Here is a 19,943-nt window from a genome sequence, read left to right on the forward strand (position 1 = left end):
CTCTTGCTTTACACACACAAAAAAACTTGTATCTGAAATGTTCACACTCATGTCTCAGCTTGAAAATTAAATCCCTTTAATGACTGAAGGTCCAAGTCCTTCTGCAAAGGAAACCCTGGAGCGAGTCCTTGGGTAAAGTTAAACATTCTTTTTGTAAGCCTGCCAGCCAGGCCCAGGCCAGATGCTGGAGAGAGAATAGCCAGGCCTACACGGGCAGATTTCTCCTTTTTCCAGGTGTGAAGCTCAAGTGACCTCTTTGGGGACAACTAGCTGTAGCCAGCTGGGCTTACCAGCTCAGCCTCCCCCACAGTGTCCTAATGGAGGGCTATCTAGTGAAAATTCCTTCAGGTCTTTTTTTCCACTATTTTTATTAAAAGGCAGTATAGGCCTGGGTTCAAATCCTGTTCTGCCACTTAGTAGCTGTGTGACTTTGGAAAAGTCACTTGACCTCTCTGAGCCCTGGTATCTTCAGTCTGTAGAATGATGATAATGTCAATACCACCTCATTGCATTATTGTGAAAAGTGAATGGGAAGACACACACACAGTCACTAGCACCGTGTCAAAGTTGTTAATAATGAAAATATTACTGCCATTTTATTTACAGTGTACTAAATAGTGAACAATATGATTCTATTTACAGCAAACCATGATGAATGGATGGCATGGGCTCAATGCCAGTTTCCAGCCCCAGTCACTAGGCAGCAGTTCAGCCTCCCTTGAGGTAGGGCTAAGGGAACTTGAGGCCCCGGCTCAGGCCTGGTCTATGCCTTGTCTTCTTGCTCCACGTCCTTGGACGCCATTGCACACCCCACCCTGGGCTCACTAGGTTTTTTCCTTGGCCTCCACCTACAGGTTCAGATCTCAGAATATGTATCAAAGCTCAAGGAACAAGTTTCCTTCCGGGGCTGCCCATGTCCCCCCAGTGTCCCCTGGAAGAACCAGGGGAGCACTCATCCGTCCTCTAGACCATCTGAATCTGGTTGCTGGTGAGCTCAGAGAGGGAAAGCAGCCTGCCCGGAGACACACAGCAAGGCAGCGGCAGGAGGCTCCCAAGGCTCTGAGCTCCAGCCTCTGACTCTACCACCAGACGAGTTTACAATGGAACTACTTCATGCCCCAATGACAGGGAGGGGAGAATGAGTCCTTGGTAAATATGAAAAGCCGACTCCTCCCTCCTGAGGTCTCCACCACCAAGAGCTGCTCATACGCTTCCTGTTGTCTTCATGCTGTGGTCAAGGCTGACCTCTCTTCTCCGCCAAAGGCTGACCTCTCTTCTCCGCCCTTCAGAAAGAGAAGATATTAAAGCCTGCGAGAGAGGGGAGGGCCCTGGCGACAGGGAGCGGGCAGAGCGGCCAGTTTCACTGAGTGCCGTGAAAGAAAGCAGCTACCCTTGCCTTCAGTGTGGAGCCTGGGCCGCACCCAGCCTGGAGTCTAGGGCCTCAGGCAAGCCGCCTCCCTTCCAGGCCGGCACTGGCCATTCCAGGACCCCGGGACTCCCTGCCCTCACTTTCACAGAGGCATCTGGGTGTCCTGAGTGCACAGCTCCTCTCAGCACAGCAGGCTCGGGAGCCCACTCGGCTTTGGGCAACGGTCAGCAAAAAACAGTAACAGCACGATCCCTCCTGCTCACGGGCACCTTCCATGCCGCCAAGTCCTGCAGGAAAAGCCCAGATGACTCCAGGATGGGCCCCTGACTTCCAGGGAGGCCAGCCCCCTCGTTTCTTCACCTTTTTGACCCGTGAGAAAACAGAAGCGTTCATTATCCAGAAGCGTGTGGACGTCCATGCAACTGGCAGCACCATGCCCTGGGCCAGCAGGAACCAAGGACAGGACATCTGATTCTTTCCTCACCTTCCCTCAAGGACAAGGTCAGCCAGCAGAGCACCGGGGCGAAGATGTGATGGAAGAATGCATTTGTAACCAAGGGGAGCCAGATCACCCTCACCAGCTAAGGTTAGGCAATAAACGAGTGCTCAGGTTTGCACAGAATCAGGGCTGTCTCCCTGGAAGAAGGGGACTGTCAACCAGGTTGAGAAGGAGAGGCACCAGGACTGAAGCAGGTACCTAACTTCAGGTGTTAAATTATCTGCACGGTTCTACACGCCTGCTTGCTGGGCAGGACAGCCACCTGCCAGCTGCTCCTGTGACCTCTGAGAACTGCTGAGGCCTTTGAGGTGTCCGTCCAACACCAGCCGGGATGTATGACAGCTGGGGCGTGTGTTTGGGGCTGTTTCTGAGTGTCGCGGGTGAGAAGATGAAGCGGCCAGTATTTCCTGATCACTCTTGCTGGCTGATTCTGACTTTCATTTAGCCTCAAGCAGTTCTGAGACTCCAGGAGCTAGGGTTGTGTCAGACACTACCAATGAGTGAGGCAGACACACTGAAGCAAGCTGGGCGTGGCAGAAAATCAGGTGTGCCCGAGGCCTGAGCACCCCCTCCCTTTCGGTCCTCACAGCAATAGGATTCCCCAACAGACATGTGGGTCCTGATTGCATGGCTCTGGAAAGGAAAGAGAGGCCGTCCCCAGCACCGCCCCCTCTGCAGACACACGCGCACACACACACACACACACACACACATCTGAACAGGCCAGGCCAGGCCGGGCCAATGCAGTGTCTCGCTGTGAAGTAAGAGGAGAGCAGACGCCCTGTCTGAGAGCCACATGGGCCAGCAGCCTGCGTAGGAGCAGCAAACCATGTCCCAGACTCTGGGTGGGCCTCGTTTATGTCTGGAAAGAAAAGGAATTCTGAGGAGGGCTGGGGCAGGCAGTTGGCTGCACGGCAGGGGGCTCACCCCCATTCACCGCAGCCCAAGGCCCACCATACGGTCCAGGAGGCTCCACAGGCCAGCCCTGGCTGCCAGGGGTCCCTGGGGACAGCTTTGGAGCCCCTGGCTCAGCGGCACCTTTCTCTTGGATGTTTAACCTCCCAAAGTTGTTGGTGGTTGATCAGGCAAGCAGAGGGTGCTTCGATTCTGGCCAGCTTGGAGAGCCTTCTTGCCTCTCCTGTGTGGGATTTTCCTGCCCAAGGGCCTGTTGATGAAGGGGAATATCCCTGGGTCACCACCGGCTACAAGGCCTTTCTTAAAAAAAAAAAAATAAAGCCAGATATAGACAGCACTGCCTGCAGGTGAAGAGCGGGATAGAAACAATTGCCCAGATTCTCCAAGCCCAGAGATCACTCCCACCTTCAGTGTCTGACCTTGGGCCTAAGGGCCCAGATAATTGTCTCATTGGAATTGTCTCATTGGGCCTCCACCCTAGACTGTCTGAATACTTCTGGAGCCCAGCCCTCACCACAGAGGCCATTGTCATTTTTTAAAAATAGTAATAATGGATAAACATTACATTTAAATTGTGATTCGTCTAGACAATGGAATATTATTCAGAGAGAAAGAGAAATGGGCTATCAAGGTACGTAAAGACATGGAAGGAAATGTAAACACATATTGCTAGGTGAAAGAAGCCAGTTCCAAAGACTGCATCCCATATGATTCCAACTCTGTGACATTCTGGAAATGGTAAAACTGTGGGCCGGGTGCAGCGGCTCACACCTGTAATCCCAGCACTTTGGGAGGCCAAGGTGGGCGGATTATTTGAGGTCAGGAGTTCAAGACCAGCCTGACCAACATGGCAAAACGCCATCTCTACTAAAAATATACATATATATATATATATATATATACACATACAAAAATTAGCCGGGCTTGGCAACATGTGCCTGTGGTCCCAGCTACTCAGGAGGCTGAGGCAGGAGAATCGCTTCAACCAGGGAGGCAGAGGTTGCGGTGAGCTGAGATCGTGCCACTGTGTATTGGCCTGGGTGACAGAACAAGACTCCATCTCAAAAAAAAAAAAAAAAAAGGTAAAACTATGAAGACAGTAAAAAGACTAGTGGCCACCAGGGTTTGGAGGGGAACGGAGGACGACTGTGTGGAGAACAGGGGGTTTTGGTGAAGGAAATGATTCTGTAACTTACTAGAATGGTGGATACAGGGCATTGTGTGTTTGCTGAAACCCACAGAGTGTACAACACGAAGAGTGACCTCTAATGTAAACTGTGGACCCTAGTTAATGACAATGTATCAGCATTGGCTCAGTTGGAAGGAATGTGCCACACTAACGCAAGGCCTCAGCAATAGGGAAAGTGTGTATGTTGGCAGTGGGGAGGGTAATACAGGAACACTGTATTTTCCACTCAATTTTTCTGTAAGTCTAAAACTTCTCTAAAATGTAGTCAATTAACTCTAGTCTGGGCAACATAGTGAGATCCCCATCTGTTAAAAAATATTTTTAGTAGTCTCTAAATTAAATAATAATAATAGGTCAGGCGCAGTGGCTCACGCCTGTAATCCCAGCACTTTGGGAGGCCGACGTGGGCGGATCACCTGAGGTCTGGAGTTGGAGACCAGCCTGACCAACATGAAGAAACCCCGTCTCTACTAAAAATACAAAATGAGCACGGTGGTGCATGCCTGTAATCCCAGCTACTCGGGAGGCTGAGGCAGGAGAATCACTTGAACCCAGGAGGCAGAAGTTGTGGTGAGCCAAGATTGTGCCATTGCACTCCAGCCTGGGCAACAAGAGCAAAACTCCATCTCAAAAAATAATAACAATAAATTACACACAACGCACATTTCATTGTGTGTCTATTAACCATGCCTTTTGTTTTCTGCATTCTGATGCTTTGACATCTTGGGGCCTTCCAGACGCTGGTGGGACTGCCCCTCCCAGGGTTAGGTAATTCCTAAACGTAGCAAACAGCTCACCTTCTAAAGGGCCTTTCATATGCAAACCAGCCAGTCCAGAGCCCACACCCTAGTCACCTCCTTTATCAGGCTCTCTCACCCTGGGCCACTGTGCACCTGCCCTGATCACCCCAGGGCCAACTGCCAGATATCTTGGGACAACCCCTCTCCTCAGAGCCCTCTGAAATTATTCAAACTAGCAATCCTAAACCTGCTTATCCCACCCAGTCCTTCCCATGGAAGCCACAGGAAAGTCTCCTTCCAGGCTCCACTTCCGTCTGCCTCTGGCCAGCCCTGGTGCTTCCCCGTGTGACCTGCATGGTGTGGTCTGGGCCTTTCTCAGGGCTGTGAGTAATAAACTGTCTTGTCCATGGCCTGGTCTGTTAGCCACATCAGACCTAAATAACAACAGCACCTACATTTTAAACAGCACTGACCTAGGACGGACACAGGGTGAGGCGCTGGACAATTGATCCACCCGGGACTCTCGTTTGGAAGGTGAGCTTGGCTCGGTTTTCAGGGCGGCAGCAGCAGCTCCTAAATTGAAGGATTTTCAGCCTGTGGAGTGTCCATGAGATCCATGCTCTCTGGAAGTCCTGGACCGTGGGGTAGGGATGGAGCCCACCCCGTTTAGTCCCCAGATGAATGAACTGAGGCCCAGAGAGGGGAGGATTCGCCCAAAGTAGCCAAGCTCACTAGCAGCCCATCTTGCACTTGGCACATATGGGAAGCCACAGAAACTGGGCACAGCTCAGTGTCTCATGCCCTGCCACGCCTGGGTGGGTGGGGCTCGGACACCCACTGCTAACACAGATGCCTAATTTCAATCAAGCACCCAGACCCCCAGCCCACCTATGGCAAGTGTGTTCCAGCCATGTCGCCTTTCTTCCTGTTCCTCAGTGTCCTGTCCTCCTATCCAGGCCTAACCTGACTTCAGTGCCCCCCAGAACCCCAGCCCTCCAGTTCAGGAAGGTTCGAGAAATGCACGTAGGATCTTAGCACTGACACATAGGAGGGTCCCCCGATGCACACGAGCCACCTCCCCTCCCTCAAACCTGCTGCAGGGCAAAGCCAAGCAGATGCTCTTAGCAGAGCAGCCCTGGAATGCCTTGGGAGGCACAACCGGCAGCTGTGTGCAGCTCAAAGGTGGAGCCACTTCCAATGCCCAGAGGAGGTTAGCCAGAGGGGCGAAGAGGACACCAGGCTGTCACATCAGGTCAAGTGATACGTTCAGTGGTGGCCTGACCACAACCAGCTTGGAGAGGAGGGTTTGGGACCTGGACTCTCATGCCCAGACATTCTGTGTGTGTGTGTGTGTGTGTGTGTGTGTGTGTGTGTGTGTGTGTAGGGGCAGAGTGGAACTCTCCCTAAAAGTTCTATTTAAATAGATAATGTTTATCAAGAAGTACCAGACTAGCAGCAGGAAAAATACTTAATAACCACTTAAGTAAACACCAAGATTGGCAGGAACCATTTTTCAAGAGAAAAGAGCTGGGAGAAGGCTGCCAAGCCATAGATGGAAAGTATAATAAATTCCATGTCACTCTAGAGGCTGTGACTCTCCAGGGCACTCTGGGCCCATATCTGTCACTAAGGTTCTGATGGGCTGGCACAGGACACTTCATCATCTTACTACTTTGACATATCACATCCAAAAAGGTGGTGCTGGGCTTGGGATGTGGTGGCTCTTCTTCCCAAACCATTGGGAGTTTAGAGAGTTCTGTGTCTGTGGAAGGGGAGTTGGCATCAAGCTCGCTGAGGCAGTGGCACCGGGAGGAAAGAGCATTTCCCAGGAGCCAGTGTCCAGGGCAGAGGATGGGAGGTGACCTTAGGTGATGACATATGAAGAGGGGCTATTCCTCCTCCTTCATGCAAGGATCATGCAGCTGACCCTAAGCCAGCCTCCAGGCACTCTGGCCAAGCCTCATGTGCTCTCATCCTTCCCCAGTAGTTCCCAGCATGGGGCAAACAGTTCTGTCTTCTCAAAACCCAGGCGAATGTATCTCCTTTGCAGATGCTTCAGAATCCAGAGCCAGAACTCTGCAGAATGAGGCAGCTGGAGTGCCCCAGTGGAACCTCATTCTGCAGACCTAGCCCAGGGGAGGTTACCGGGCAGGCAGCTTCAGAAACCCACAGACAAGCAAAGGGATGTTTTATTTGAGACCACAAGGCCATAGTGATTCCCAACTCACCAATCCATGCTCCAACACTGACCTGCTGTGTGAACTCAGACGAGCCCCTTAACCTCTCCTCCACCTCAGGTTTTCTCACCTGTCAAATGCAATTCACAGTTTTAGCTCTGCCAACCCCACCAGGCTGTGGGCAGATCAGGTGAGAAAATGGGATGGGCTTGCATTTAGCCCTCCTCTGTGGTCCTCCCTGCAGCGGCTGAGGATGGTAATAACGACAGCAGCCGAGCTTCGTTGAGTATGTTGCACAACAACTCATTTCACTCTCCCAGCAACCCCATTTTTCAGATGAGGAAACTGAGGTGTAGAAAAGGTAAGAAATTGACCAAAGTCAGAGTGAACTAGCAGTGAGGCTGGGTCTCCGCCTTAGATCTGTCCAGCAGCCCCTGGGCCAGGTTTCTCAGGCATTGGCTCTCCACCTTTGTGATTTTTGCCAGATCTGTGTCCCACCCTGAACTATGATGTATAATATTGTGTTTGTATGTATTAGGTATCGTCATTTATTCAACACATTTTTATTGAGGACCTAATAGATGTGCCAGGCACCATTCCAAGTTTAGAGATACGGAGTAAACAAAAGGGACAAATATACCTACCCATGTAGGGCTTTTAATTTTTCGAGATAGGGTCTTGCTCTGTCACCCAGGCTGGAGTGCAGTGGTGCAATCACGGCTCACTGCAGCCTCTGCTTCTGAGCTCAAGTGATCCTCCCACCTCAGCCTCCGAAGTAGCTGGGACTACAGTTGCATACCGCCATGCACACCTAGTTTTTTTTGTTTTGGTTTGGTTTGGGTTTTTGTTTGTTTGTTTGTTTTTGTTTTGTTTTGTTTTGCTTTGTTTTTGTAGAGACAAGTTTCACCATGTTTCCCAGGCTGGTCTCAAACTCCTGGGCTCAAAAGCAATCCACCTACCTCAGTCTCCCAAAGTGCTGGGATTACAGGTATGAGCCACCACTCCTAACCAATAACCTTCTCACTTTTAAAGTAACATTTATTTTCAGTCTGGGTGTGGTGGCCTATAATCCTAGCACTTTGTGAGGCCAAGGCAGGCAAATCACTTGAGGTCAGGGCTTCAAGACCAGCCTGGTTAATATGACCAAACCCCGTCTCTACCAAAAATACAAAAATTAGCCAGGTGTGGTGGTGCTCACCTGTAGTCCCAGCTACTTGGGAGGCTGAGGCACGAGAATCACTTGAACCCGGAGGCAGAGGTTGAAGTGAGCCAAGATCCCGCCACTGTCCTCCATCCTGGGTGACAAAGGGAGACTCTGTCTCAAAAGAAAAAAAAAAAAGTAACATTGATTTTTAAAAGACAAGTTCATGTCGCTACTACAAATGAAAATCCAGTATTGGATGTTCTGATCCTGTAAACATAAATAACATTAGAAATCAAGGTCAGCAAAGTCTAGCTGAGTATTCTTGTCTGCTAAAGGCTTGAATCCTGAAAAACGCTCTTGTTTGCTTAAAAAGGAGATTTCCAGTCTTCAAAAATGTCTAAACATGGAATTATCCCATGACCCAGGAATTCCGCTCTTAGTATACACCCAAAAGAATTGAAAACAGATATCCTAATCCTTGCACACAAACGTTCCCAGGAGCACGTTCACTCACAGGAGCAGAGAGGTAGAAACAACCCAAATGTCCGCCCGGGGCCGAATGAACACACAAGATGTGGTTGACCCGCACAGCGGAGTATCACAAAAGGAGGGTCACAGCTGGGTGCGGCGACTTACGCCTGTAATCCCAGCACTTTTGGGAGGCCGTGGTGAGCGGATCACCTGAGGTCAGGAGTTCGAGACCAGCCTGGCCAACATGGTGAAACCCCATCTTTACTAAAAATACAAAAATTAGCCAGGTGGGGTGGTGGGCACCTGTAATTCCAGCTACTGGGGAGGCTGAGGCAGGAGAATTGCTTGAACCCAGGAGGCGGAGGTGGCAGTGAGCCGAGATTGTACCACTGCACTCCAGCAGTCTGACAGAGTGAGACTTCGTCTCAAAAAAAAAAAAAAAAAAAAAAAAAGGGAGGCCCGGCCAGGCGCAGTGGCTCAAGCCCGTAATCCCAGCACTTTGGGAGGCCGAGACGGGCGGATCACGAGGTCAGGAGATCAAGACCATCCTGGCTAACACAGTGAAACTCCGTCTCTACTAAAAAAATACAAAAAACTAGCGGGGCGAGGTGGCGGGCGCCTGTAGTCCCAGCTACTCGGGAGGCTGAGGCAGGAGAATGGCGTAAACCTGGGAGGCGGAGCTTGCAGTGAGCTGAGATCCGGCCACTGCACTCCAGCCTGGGCGACAGAGCGAGACTCCGTCTCAAAAAAAAAAAAAAAAAGGAGGCCCACAAAAAGGAGGGAAGCACCAATTCAGGGTGTAGCACAAAGGAACCTCTAGAACATTCTGTTCAGTGAAAGACGCCACACACAAAAGGTCACATGTAAAATAATTACATTTCTATGAAATATCCAGAATAGGCAAATCCACAGAGCCAGAAAGCAAGGTGCTGAATGCCAGGGGGGGTGGGGAGGGGGGCAGAGACGAGGTGAGGGAAGGAGGAATGAGGAGTGGTTGCTTAATGAGTATGGGTTTTCCTTTCGGAGTGATGAAAAGTGTCCTAGAACTAGATAGAAGTGACAGTTCCACAACATTGCGAGCACACTAAATGTCACAGAAGTGCACACTTTAAAATGGCTAGTGGTTAATTTTATGTTCAGTGGATTTTATCTACATTTTTTTTCAAACGGGAGATTCCCAAGTGTTAGCAAGGTGTTAGAGACATACCTTCACCAAATGAGATTTTCTCCTTACTACAATAAGAGAAGAATGAAAGAGAATTGCATATTGCCTGCTAATCTCCATGGTACTTTCGCCTGCAGTGTCTCCTTGGGTCTGCTGGGTGAGCTTGGACTGTCGAAAGGAAGGTGATGGTATCTGCATTTGTTTCCTGGCGCTGCCATCACGAAGAACCACAGACTGGGGGTGGTTTCAACAGCGAAAATGTATCATCTCACAGTGCTGTAGGTTAGAAGCTCAAGATCAAGGTGTCAGCAGGTTTGGCTTCTCCTCAGGCCTTTCTCCTTGGCTTGCAGGTGTCTGTCTTCCCACTGTGTCCTCACGCGGTCTCTGGGCGCTCACACATCCCTGGTGTCTCTGTGTCCAAATTATTGTGAGGACACCAGTCGGGTTGGATGAGGACCCATCCTAACGGCTTCATTTCAACCTTATCACCTTTGAAAGACCTCATCTCCAAACACAGTACAGTCACATTCTGGGGCACCGGGGGCTTGGGCTTTAGCATGTAAATTTTGCCAGGAGAGGACACAATCTGGCCCCCAGTGATGTCCCAGCTGATTTGATAAGGGACATGCAGAAGGCAGCTCAAGCCACAAAGTTGGTGGGAGCAGAGCCGGCCAACAGCCCAGGTGCTCAGAGCTCCCACCCAAATATGCTCCTCTGCACCTGCTGCTGCACCCAGGGGTGTAAATGACCATACACACAACCACACACACACACACACAACCACACACACACACACACACAACCACACACACACACACAACCACACACACACACACACAACCACACACACACACACACACAACCACACACACAACCACACACACACACAACCACACACACACACACAACCACACACACACACACACAACCACACACACAACCACACACACACACACACACACAACCACACACACACACACAACCACACACACAACCACACACACACACACACACACACACACACACACACACACACACCGTCTGTTTCAGAGATCAAGACTGTTCAGCCTCAGCTCCCTTGCCCTTGCCATCTCCACTGTGTCTCCCTCTCTATCCAACAGCTGCACAGGCCCCCACGAAGGCTCTGATCCAGCATCTGGGGGATGCATGTGACTAACTAATTAACTCTAATGAATTACGTGTCCACACGCCTGGTGAAAAGGGCGCACACGGAGGATGCACGCTTTCTCGAGTTTGGACCTGGAGAGATTGATAACAACGGCCACGCATTTGGAATTCAGAGTTGGGTCTTTGTTTAATATGCATCTTTCTTCTCCAGGCATCAAAGAGATTAATTTTTTTTTAGAGTAAACAGACTTCAAAACAGGATTTAGTCCCTGAAAGCCTGCACCTGATTTGTCAGTCCTGGCTCAAGCTGCCCCAAGCCTTAATCATTTTGCAGGTGGATGAAAGAGATCTGAGATAGTGACGGGGGTTGCGGGGGAGAGGAGGGGAGAGGATGCATGCGGAAGTGCCAAGCATACTGGCTCTGCTCCTGCAGCTGAAGCAGACATCAGGACCAGGTCTGTTTGAGCCAGAAACAAAGGACACCAAGCAATAAAAATGAGCCCATTTTCCCATCCCGCGCCCCCCACGGCCCCTGCCTCGCGGGAGCCCCATCTCCTCGCTGAATGTGTCCAAGGATGTGCCCATTTCATCCTGGCTGTTTTAAAAGCCATCCTGGAAAAGATGCTCATGTGGGAAGCCCTTTGCCTCAGCGTCAGCTGGCTGACTCCACTCGAAGCAGCCTCTTCCTGAACCAGTAACCCCTCCACTCTGCTCAAACCCAAAACTGGAGTCCCCTTCAAGGTCTCCGTGTCCCTTGCCCCAGGCCAAGCTTGCAGAGTCCAGCCTTGCAGACCAAGCCTGCAAGGCCCATGTTCAAATAATATGTTCTCATTCTCGAGGGGCCCCTTCTTCCCCCATCCCTCCCCAGCCACATGGTGGGACTGAAGCTTACACCTGTTTTGATATCCAGGGAAGAGTCTAGTCCAGTAGGTCCTGTCTGATGGCCACCCCTTAAATGCAGGTGGCATGCCCCGAAAGAATCAACCTGCCTCTGAAACCCTCCCTGGTCCCCACAGAGGGACGACTGCCCCCCTTCTTCCCTGCACCATCACCAAACACAGATCACAACCTGTATCCTTCTTTCCTGTCCCACCTCGGCCTCAACAGCAAAGCAGTGTCCTGTTACATGATGGGGGGTGGGGCGAGATGTTAGGGGAGGCCTGGCTCAGCCACACTGGTGGAGGACATTTCTGTTCCTATAGTATCCAGCAGCTGCCTGGATCCAGTATGTCTACACCCCCTCAGAGGCCCGGTTTCTGCACTGCCCCGCCTCCCTGCAGTAGAGTGTGGACCCTCAGTGTAAGATAAGCAGTGCCCAGAAGCTGGGTGTGGAGTCAGACAGAGCTGGACTAAACCCCAGCATCTCTTCTTTGCAACTTTGGGCAACTTCTGAACCACCCTGAGCCTGTTTCCTCTTAGGAAGAATGGAGGTGATTATGGAACCCACCCTCGGGGTGAGTGTGATGTGATAGATGGTATGAAAATGCCTGGCACAGAGCGGGCACTCAGCACACACTAGCTCCCCTGCTTACTCCTGTGCCCCTCAGCTCCTCGGAAAGAGAAAGCTGCTCAGCGGAGAGAGGAAGGATGCAGGGAGAGGGGAGGGCTCCAGGAGAAGAGAGGGCATGGAGAGAAGGGAGGGTGGGCCCTACTCCCTGTTTAGGCCAAACTACACTTCACCAATCTCCAGGTTCCCTTGTGACCCCCCCAGCTCCTTGGGGCACCCACATGCTCCCCTGAATCCCAGCCCCCCCACTTGTGGACACTAAGGGAGCTCAGACTGCAGAAACATCCAGGCTGGCTCCAGCCCGGCCATTCTGACCACATACTCGTGCTAATTCTGCCAGAAAGACCAGCCTGTGGTTAGCAAGGGCAGCCATTATGGTTTCCAGAAAATTCCTTTGAGCAAAAAGAAGCTGTTTGCCATTCCTGAGGCCCCTCCAGCCTGTACAAATGTGGCTTTCCAATTAAGCTGGGGCTGCTCCCAGATCTCTATCTGCTTTCCTTCTAAAGTAAGAAAAATCCTAGAGCAGTAGGCACTCCTTTTTATTTTTCTAAATCACTTCCAGTTATTTTTTCTGATGACCCAAGTAGTGCCTTTTCTGTTATCCAGGAACATGGTGGAGGGGCTGGTTGGGGTCAGAAGTCCAGGGGACCAAGTTGGGGACCTCACAAGGAGAAACGAGTTTGGGGGTAGGATGGCAAGCTCCTCTCTGGATGGATTGAGCAAGAGGCACTTTGGAATTCTTGAATCTGCCTCTGGGCAGGAATGTCTGGGAGAGTTGGATGCCCGAGGCTGGTTCTCAGGTGTGGGCTGGAGTGGCAGACTTGGAGTTGTGTGGGCTGGAGTGGCAGACTTGGAGTTCCTTGGCACAGATAGGACATCACATCATGGGCTTGGATAGGGTCTCTGGGACAGTGTGTGGAGTTGAGAAAGGAAAAGGCCAAGAATGAAACAAGGAAGAGAAAACCTGGAGAAGAGAAATTATCAAAGTGTGGTAGGAACGCAGAGGGGGACAAGACCAAGACAGAGGGATGCAGTGAAGCCGGGGAGGAGGGGGCTTCAAGAAGGGGCAGGTCAGCTGCATCATGTGGCCAGAGAGCTCAGTTCAGATGAGGCCCCAAATGGTCCACTGGACGTGGTACTTGAGATGTCATCAGGCAACCAGGAGAACACAGCAAAAGTGACATTATGCCAGTTCTAGGTCCAGTCTTGAAGACTGGCACATTTCACTTCCTCTTTCTTAAAATAGGCTCTCTTGGGGCCCTCCCTCTCAGACCCAAGCACCCATGCTGCGAGAATCCCAGCCTAGGTTATGCATAGCCTCTCCAAGCAACAGCCCCGGTGGAGTGGCCAGCCCAGAGTCGGCATCAAATTCCAGTCCTGTGAGTGATACATCTTGGGGACTCTGACCTAGTCGTGTTCGTTTATGACTGCAGCCCATCCAGAAGAACCTCCCAGCTGAGCCCAGTCAACTCATAAACTCATGAAATAACAAAATGGTTGGTTTTCACAAGCCAAAAAAAAAAAAAAAAAAGTGTCATCAGAGATTCCACCAGAACAACTTTAATGGCTCGATGGGGATAGACCCCTAACCAAGAGGGATAAAGCGTGAACAAGCATGTGTGTTGTGTGCACATAGGCATGTGTGCAGGGAGGACAGACAGTGTTTAGAAGGACTTCATTGAGGAACTTGACTTTGGAAGGACTGCTCATTCCCCCTCACTACCTCAAAGGTCCCATCTTTGCCAGGCCTCAGGTAACTTTCCTACCAGGAAAAGCCCACCCACAGCTTGAGCAAGTGGCTTCATCAAAGATCTTGACCCTGTGATCAAGCAGCCTCAGAGCCTCAGGCAGGGAGCAGCAGCCTCAGGCCCCAGTCCCAGCCCTTCTACTTAAATTATTGGGTCTCAGCTGGGTGCAGTGGCTCACGACTATAATCCCAGCACTTTGGGAGGCCAAGGCAGGTGGATCACTTGAGGAGATCAAGTCCAGTCTGGTCAACATGGCAAAACCCCATCTCTACTAAAAATACAAAAATTAGCCGGGCATGGTGGCACACGCCTGTAATCCCAGCTACTCAGAAGGCTGAGGCATGCGAATCACTTGAACCGGAAAGGTGGAGATTTCAGTGAACTGAGATCGTGCCACTGCACTCCAGCCTGGGTGACAAAGCAAGACTCTGTCTCAAAAAATAAATAAATATATATATATATATATAGTCTCAATTTCCTCCTCTCCAATGCGGGGCTAATGGCACTTCGCCTACCAATTTCTCAGGGCCATTGCTGGAAAGAAATAAAATGAAAGATATAAAAACTATCAAGGCAAAGCCTAATGTAAGAGATTCTTCTGATTCCTATTCAAAGGGAGGAGGAGGTTGAGGTCCAACCAGAAGCTGGCGGCCTCCTGAAGCTTCGACAGCACGCTTCTCTAAAAGCAAGCTTAGGAAGATCAAGGCACCCACAGGGCTTTGAATCTCACTAACAACCTCTGGAAGCTCTTCCATTCTGCTCAGATTGACATTGTACTAAAGAGCCTGCCTTTGGCCCCCTTTGAGGGCTTCTTGGATTTGCAGGGAAAGTTAGAGACTGCTTCTGTGACCAAAATCAGAAGCCATTTCTATAGCACCTGCTAGAGGAGCTGGCTTCCCTCTCTGTCTATCGTAATCCCATTTTCTGCCTCCAATATCTGTGGCTTGAAATCAGTGCTGCCTTCTGGCATGGAGGAGAGAGCACCAGAAAATGAGCCTAAAATGTCAGAAGTTCAAAAAAAGAGAAACAAAAAACATTAGCACCTTTATCCTATGGACCTGCAGGCAGCATCCTGCACCGGGACTGTGAGGAAGCCAAGAGCAGGCATAAGATGCAAAACAGAGTAAAATAAATAAAACTCATGCATCACGCTAGGGAGAGGGTCCACGTGGCCGACCAATGACAGCAGAGCAGCCCCTCCTGACGGCTGCAGCTTTAGGGGGCCTTCAGAGTGGTTTCCATGGCACCCGTGCCTTCATAATCCTCACCCAAGCAGCTCTCCTTCAGCTCACCTTGTGTCACCAAACGGGAGGAGAAATGAAGTAAGTGTGACAAATATGCTGATATCCAGAGAGAAAGAGAAGGCGGGGGAAGGAGGCGGGCAAGCCCAGGGGCTTCCTCCAGGGCAAGTGGCTGGGGTCCCTGCCTGGGATTCTGAGAGCATTTCTGGGGGACCAGGTCTAACCAAAACTCTGATTTAGAAAAATCCAGGGATTCAAATACCCAAAGGGTTTGGAGAGAAAGGTGATCTAAGCTCCTGTGTGCAGATGGCTGGGTCTTACACAGCAGTTCCCTGGGAACACAGAACCCTGAGGGACCAGGCTCCATGGCCACCATGGTCAGGTCTTATTGTGCTCACTGCCCCCCAGGCCCCCGGCAGAAAGTTCAGCCTTTATCTCCATGCTGGCATATGAGCTGTGTGGCCTGTATTAGCTGTGTGACCTCGCAAAGGCTGTGCCCATCTCTCTGAAAAGATACTAGGTTGCTCTGAGTATTGAAAATCCTATATTTAGATGTTCCCAGCTCATGCCTAGGACATAGAAGGATTGCAGTAAGCTGTAGCTTTTTAAAATACCCATTTCATTGAAGTACAATTTACATGCAATGAAACCCACTAATTTTAAGTGTACCATTTGATGGATTTTAACATGTATATATAGTCATGGAACCATCACCCAATCAAGATAGAGAATGTTTCTATGATGCAAAAACGTCCTTGTATTTTATTTCCTGATTTTATTTTATTTTTTTTTAGAGATGGGGTCTCACTATGTTGCCCATGCTGGTCTCAAACTCCTAGGCTAAAGTGATCTTCCTACCTTGGCCTCTCTAAGTGCTGGGATTAAAGGTGTGAGCCACTGCACCCAGCTAATAATAACTTTTAAAATATTTGATTATGTTTAATGATACTTGAAGCCCACCCTGAGTCCTGTTCCCCTGCATACTACTCTGCTGTTTCTTCTTGGGTTCTTCTCAGAGGTATTATCATGGTCACACTTTCCTGGCATGTTCCTGAGCTTTTTTCTTCACTCAGACCCAATAGTACCTGCTGGTGGGGAGAGGGGTAGGGAAGGGGAAGGGGTCACCTACCCAACCCAGGCTCAGCCCCCATCCCATGTGAAACTGTGCCCACCCGCCGTGGCTGCACCCATGGACGTCACCAGTACGATAGCAGTGCAGGCGTGGCCTTGCTGTAGCAGGCCTGGTCCACCTAATGCTTTTCCAGCTCCTGCCTGACCTTTGCCAAATCTGTCCTTTCTTTCTCAGCCGGCCCTAGAGCCCCACAGAGAAGGTGGCGTGGAAGGTCCCCACAAAAGAATCCAGCCCTTCTCCATCCACTGATTTCTTTTCTTTCATTCATTCAACAAGAAATTTTTGAGGGGCTTCCTGTGCCAGGCACAGGCCAGGGGCTGGGTGGCAGGCTCCAGGGCCACAGGGCCCAGCCAGGCCCACCTCCATCACCTCTCCTTCCCCGCCCCGGACTCGGCCCAACAGGCAGGACTGAAATGAAACCTCGCCCCTCCAGCATCCTCCAATTTCTTGCTCTTAGATCAGACCCTACACAGCAGCAGGCAATTGAAAGGGACTTCCGGGTGCCCGCTCACACTTTCATCCTTCTTTTCTCTCTCCCTTTTTTCATCTTCTTTTTAAAAATGCTCTTTAATAGTGGGAAAGTTAGCATGAAAAGGAGAGAAAATGAGGCTTGAAAAGAATGTGTCTGATGTGCAGCAATTTGTTCACCTGCGAGAGGTTCTTCCCCTCCTGAACCTTGCTGCTGGGGGGCCCAGCGCTGCCAGGCGGCAGGAGGTGGGAGGCGGCTGGGAAGCTGGAGGAGGCCCTCCCTTCTGCCCTTCTGAAAGCAGAGGCAGGAGGTGGGTCAAGGTAGGAGATTGACCTCATGACAGCAAGTAAAGTCAGGGTCATAGGAGACCAGGGTCACCTGCCATGTCCCTCTGGCACCTGTTGGAGCTACACTAGAGACCTGGAGAATTGTTCACCATAAGGCATTTCCTTTCCTATCTTAAGGCAAGAGCCTGGTGTCCTGCGTGGTGGGGAAAGGGGGCCTAAAGTCAGGGAATGGGGTCCCAGCAGGGCAGGTTCAGGGCCTGGTCACCCCAGGACTCGGGCCACCATTGCTCCCTCCCTCCTGCTTGGGCTCCAGCCACGTGCCCCACTGACTTTTGGAAGAGCCAGTCAGGACCCAGCTAAGGATCCTTCCCCAAGGATCCCAACTGGGTTTAGGGTTTCAAGACAGCCTCAACCAGCCTCCATCCACTCTGCACTGGACTGACCCTGCTGCCCCCTCCCCTTACTCAATGAGAAAGCTCAGGACCCACACGCAAGACAGAGCCTGCAAGAGAAGACCCCCAATGGGCTCCTTCCCTGCAAAGGAGACTGTTCTTTGGCTCCTGTCATGAAAGGCAGGGAGGCAGGGAGTCTGGGCCAAAGTGCCCACAGGGTAGGGGCTGCTAGAGCTTGTTTCCCTGGGAAATGACAGAGGGATGCGACGCCAGTGAGCCTGGAGTCTTGACAGGCTGGACGGCTCAATGGTTAGACGGTGGGCTCTGGGCCAGCCTGCCCGGGTTCAGATAAAATCACATCAAATCCATTTGCTGCTTATTAGTTGTGTGACCAGGACTGGAACCAGACAGAAACTGGGGGTGATTGTAGTGGTGCCTTCCGAGCCACTGTACAAGTTACCATCCATAATGCACTTGGGATGGTACTTGGCACACAGTAGGTGCACGGAGAAGGCTTGTGTCCGAAGCTCAGCGTCATTATTTAGCCAGACCTTCCCCTGCATAGTAGCGCCCACCCCGCTGGCAGGATAGCAGTATGGAGGATGGGCACTTCCCTCCTCCCCTTCCACCTGGGGCAGGGACAATCTGCCAGGAGTGTCCCTGTCCCTGAGCTCCGGCCTCCCCCACCACCCCCAGTGACAGAGACAGAGCTGGAGCTGGGCTGGGTAGCAAAAGCTGCAGACAGGGGGCTGGGCTGCCACCTCAGGGTTGCCCCCACACTGCACAACTCTAGGGGATGCCATTTACATTAACAGCCCATGGTGGCCCCTGCCCAGGGCCAAGGCACAACTCTGGAGGAGACGGGCCAGGGCTCCCTGAGATCCTGTTTGCCCACCAAAGGCTGCTTCAAAGGCCCGAAGAATAAGCCTGACAAGGCAGAGACAGAGGCATGGGCTGAGAAGGGCCTGGGAGCCCAGTTTGCCAGTGGGGGCCCAGCCTGGGGGGGCCACGGGTTTTCCCTTCTCCTGGAGCACAGTGGCCTAGTTTTCTCCTGGAGACGGAAGAGACCCAGAGAAAAGCTTCACGCTGTCCCTCCTTCAAAGCCATCTCACACCCACACAACTCCGCACCCCTCCCCAGAGGCCAGAGCTGCAGGAACCCGAGCGAGAGTGTGGTTTCCTCTCAGCCTCGCCCCTCAGAGACTTCCGCTGAGCAGCAGCTGCGGCCAGGCCAGCTCAAGGCGAGATATCAGCCAGTCCTTGTGAAACCTCCCTGCATGGTGGAGACAGACAGAGACAGGGCACCAGGCCAGGTCCCTTCCAGTGGAGGGGGCAGCAAGTGAGCAGAGGCGATCAGAGGGGTGGGAATCACAGGAGAGAACAGTGACTAGGGAGAGTGATAGAGAAGTGTGTGCCCCTGCTGTGTGCATGTGCAAATGTGCCTGTGTGCACATGCGTATGTGTGCTGCACGCTCAAGTGTGTGGCATGTGTGCAAGTGTGTAGGTGGGTGTGTGCAAATGTGTGAGCAGGCGTAGCTGTGTGCAAATGTGTAAGTGTGCACTGCATAGGCACAAAGGATGTGTGTCAGTGTACAAGTGCTGCATATGCAAGTTTGTGGCTGTGTGTGCAAATGCATGCTGGTGTGTCTGTGCCTGTGTGCAAATGGGTGTGTGCAAGTGTGCAGGTGTGTCACACAAGTGCAAGGGTGTATTTCTGCAAATGCACATGTGTGCAAGTGTGTGGGTATGCATGCAAATGGGTGCTAGTGCACAGGTGTGTGGGTGTGCAAGTGTATGCAAACACATATATGTGCACATGTGTTCAATGCGTGTGTGTGCAACTGTGCACATATGTGCAAGTGTGTGTGTGAGTGCCCTGGAAAAGAGAGAGGGAGAGGAAGAGAGAAGGAAGAGCAGAAACATACCTATGGTAAAAGCCAGTACTGCCCAGCAGATGTGTCCAACGGAGAGCACCGAGAGGCAGGACCAGCCTCTCTTTGTTCCTATCTCAGTAGCAGGCATGTAGCAGCACAATGACTTGTGTTGCTTGCCTGGCAGATCACACAGGTCACAGATGCCTCCTTGTCACAGGATGTGGTCGCTGCACCCTGTCCTAACTCCAGTCCTTTCCCTCACCTTCCCCAGCTAACCCCTTCCCTCCAAGCCCCCTGCCCTGATCGCTGTCAAGGTCAGCAGACCACGCCCCATCCATGAGGGAGCCAAGGGCAGTATCTGCTCAATGCCGTCACTCCCTGTGGGCCAGCTTCTCCTCGCCCAGGAACAAGGGGATTTCCTGACTGTCTCTTTAGGCAGGGTGACGTAAGCTGTTTTGCTAGAGTGCAGCCAAAGAGCCTTCCAGGTCTTCATTTAT

At 51.4% G+C, this 19,943-nt stretch overlaps 1 long non-coding RNA gene across 4 annotated transcripts; it reads right to left on the reverse strand.

The window, feature by feature from the left end:
- Nucleotides 1-570: 570 nt before the first annotated feature.
- Nucleotides 571-19,742, reverse strand: LOC144335221 (uncharacterized). 4 transcript variants are annotated; one of them, XR_013405869.1, is made up of 5 exons: nt 19,498-19,742; nt 8,088-8,204; nt 6,963-7,019; nt 5,186-5,285; nt 571-3,033 (listed from the first exon to the last, which is right to left on the reverse strand). It is a non-coding gene; the product is annotated as an uncharacterized LOC144335221 (long non-coding RNA). The 4 variants fall into 4 exon arrangements; XR_013405866.1 differs by having other exon boundaries at nt 571-5,285; XR_013405867.1 differs by having other exon boundaries at nt 571-5,285; nt 8,088-8,208.
- Nucleotides 19,743-19,943: the final 201 nt, after the last annotated feature.

The sequence above is a fragment of the Macaca mulatta genome, chromosome 16, assembly GCF_049350105.2.
Source record: "Macaca mulatta isolate MMU2019108-1 chromosome 16, T2T-MMU8v2.0, whole genome shotgun sequence".
Taxonomy (NCBI): Eukaryota; Metazoa; Chordata; class Mammalia; order Primates; family Cercopithecidae; genus Macaca; species Macaca mulatta.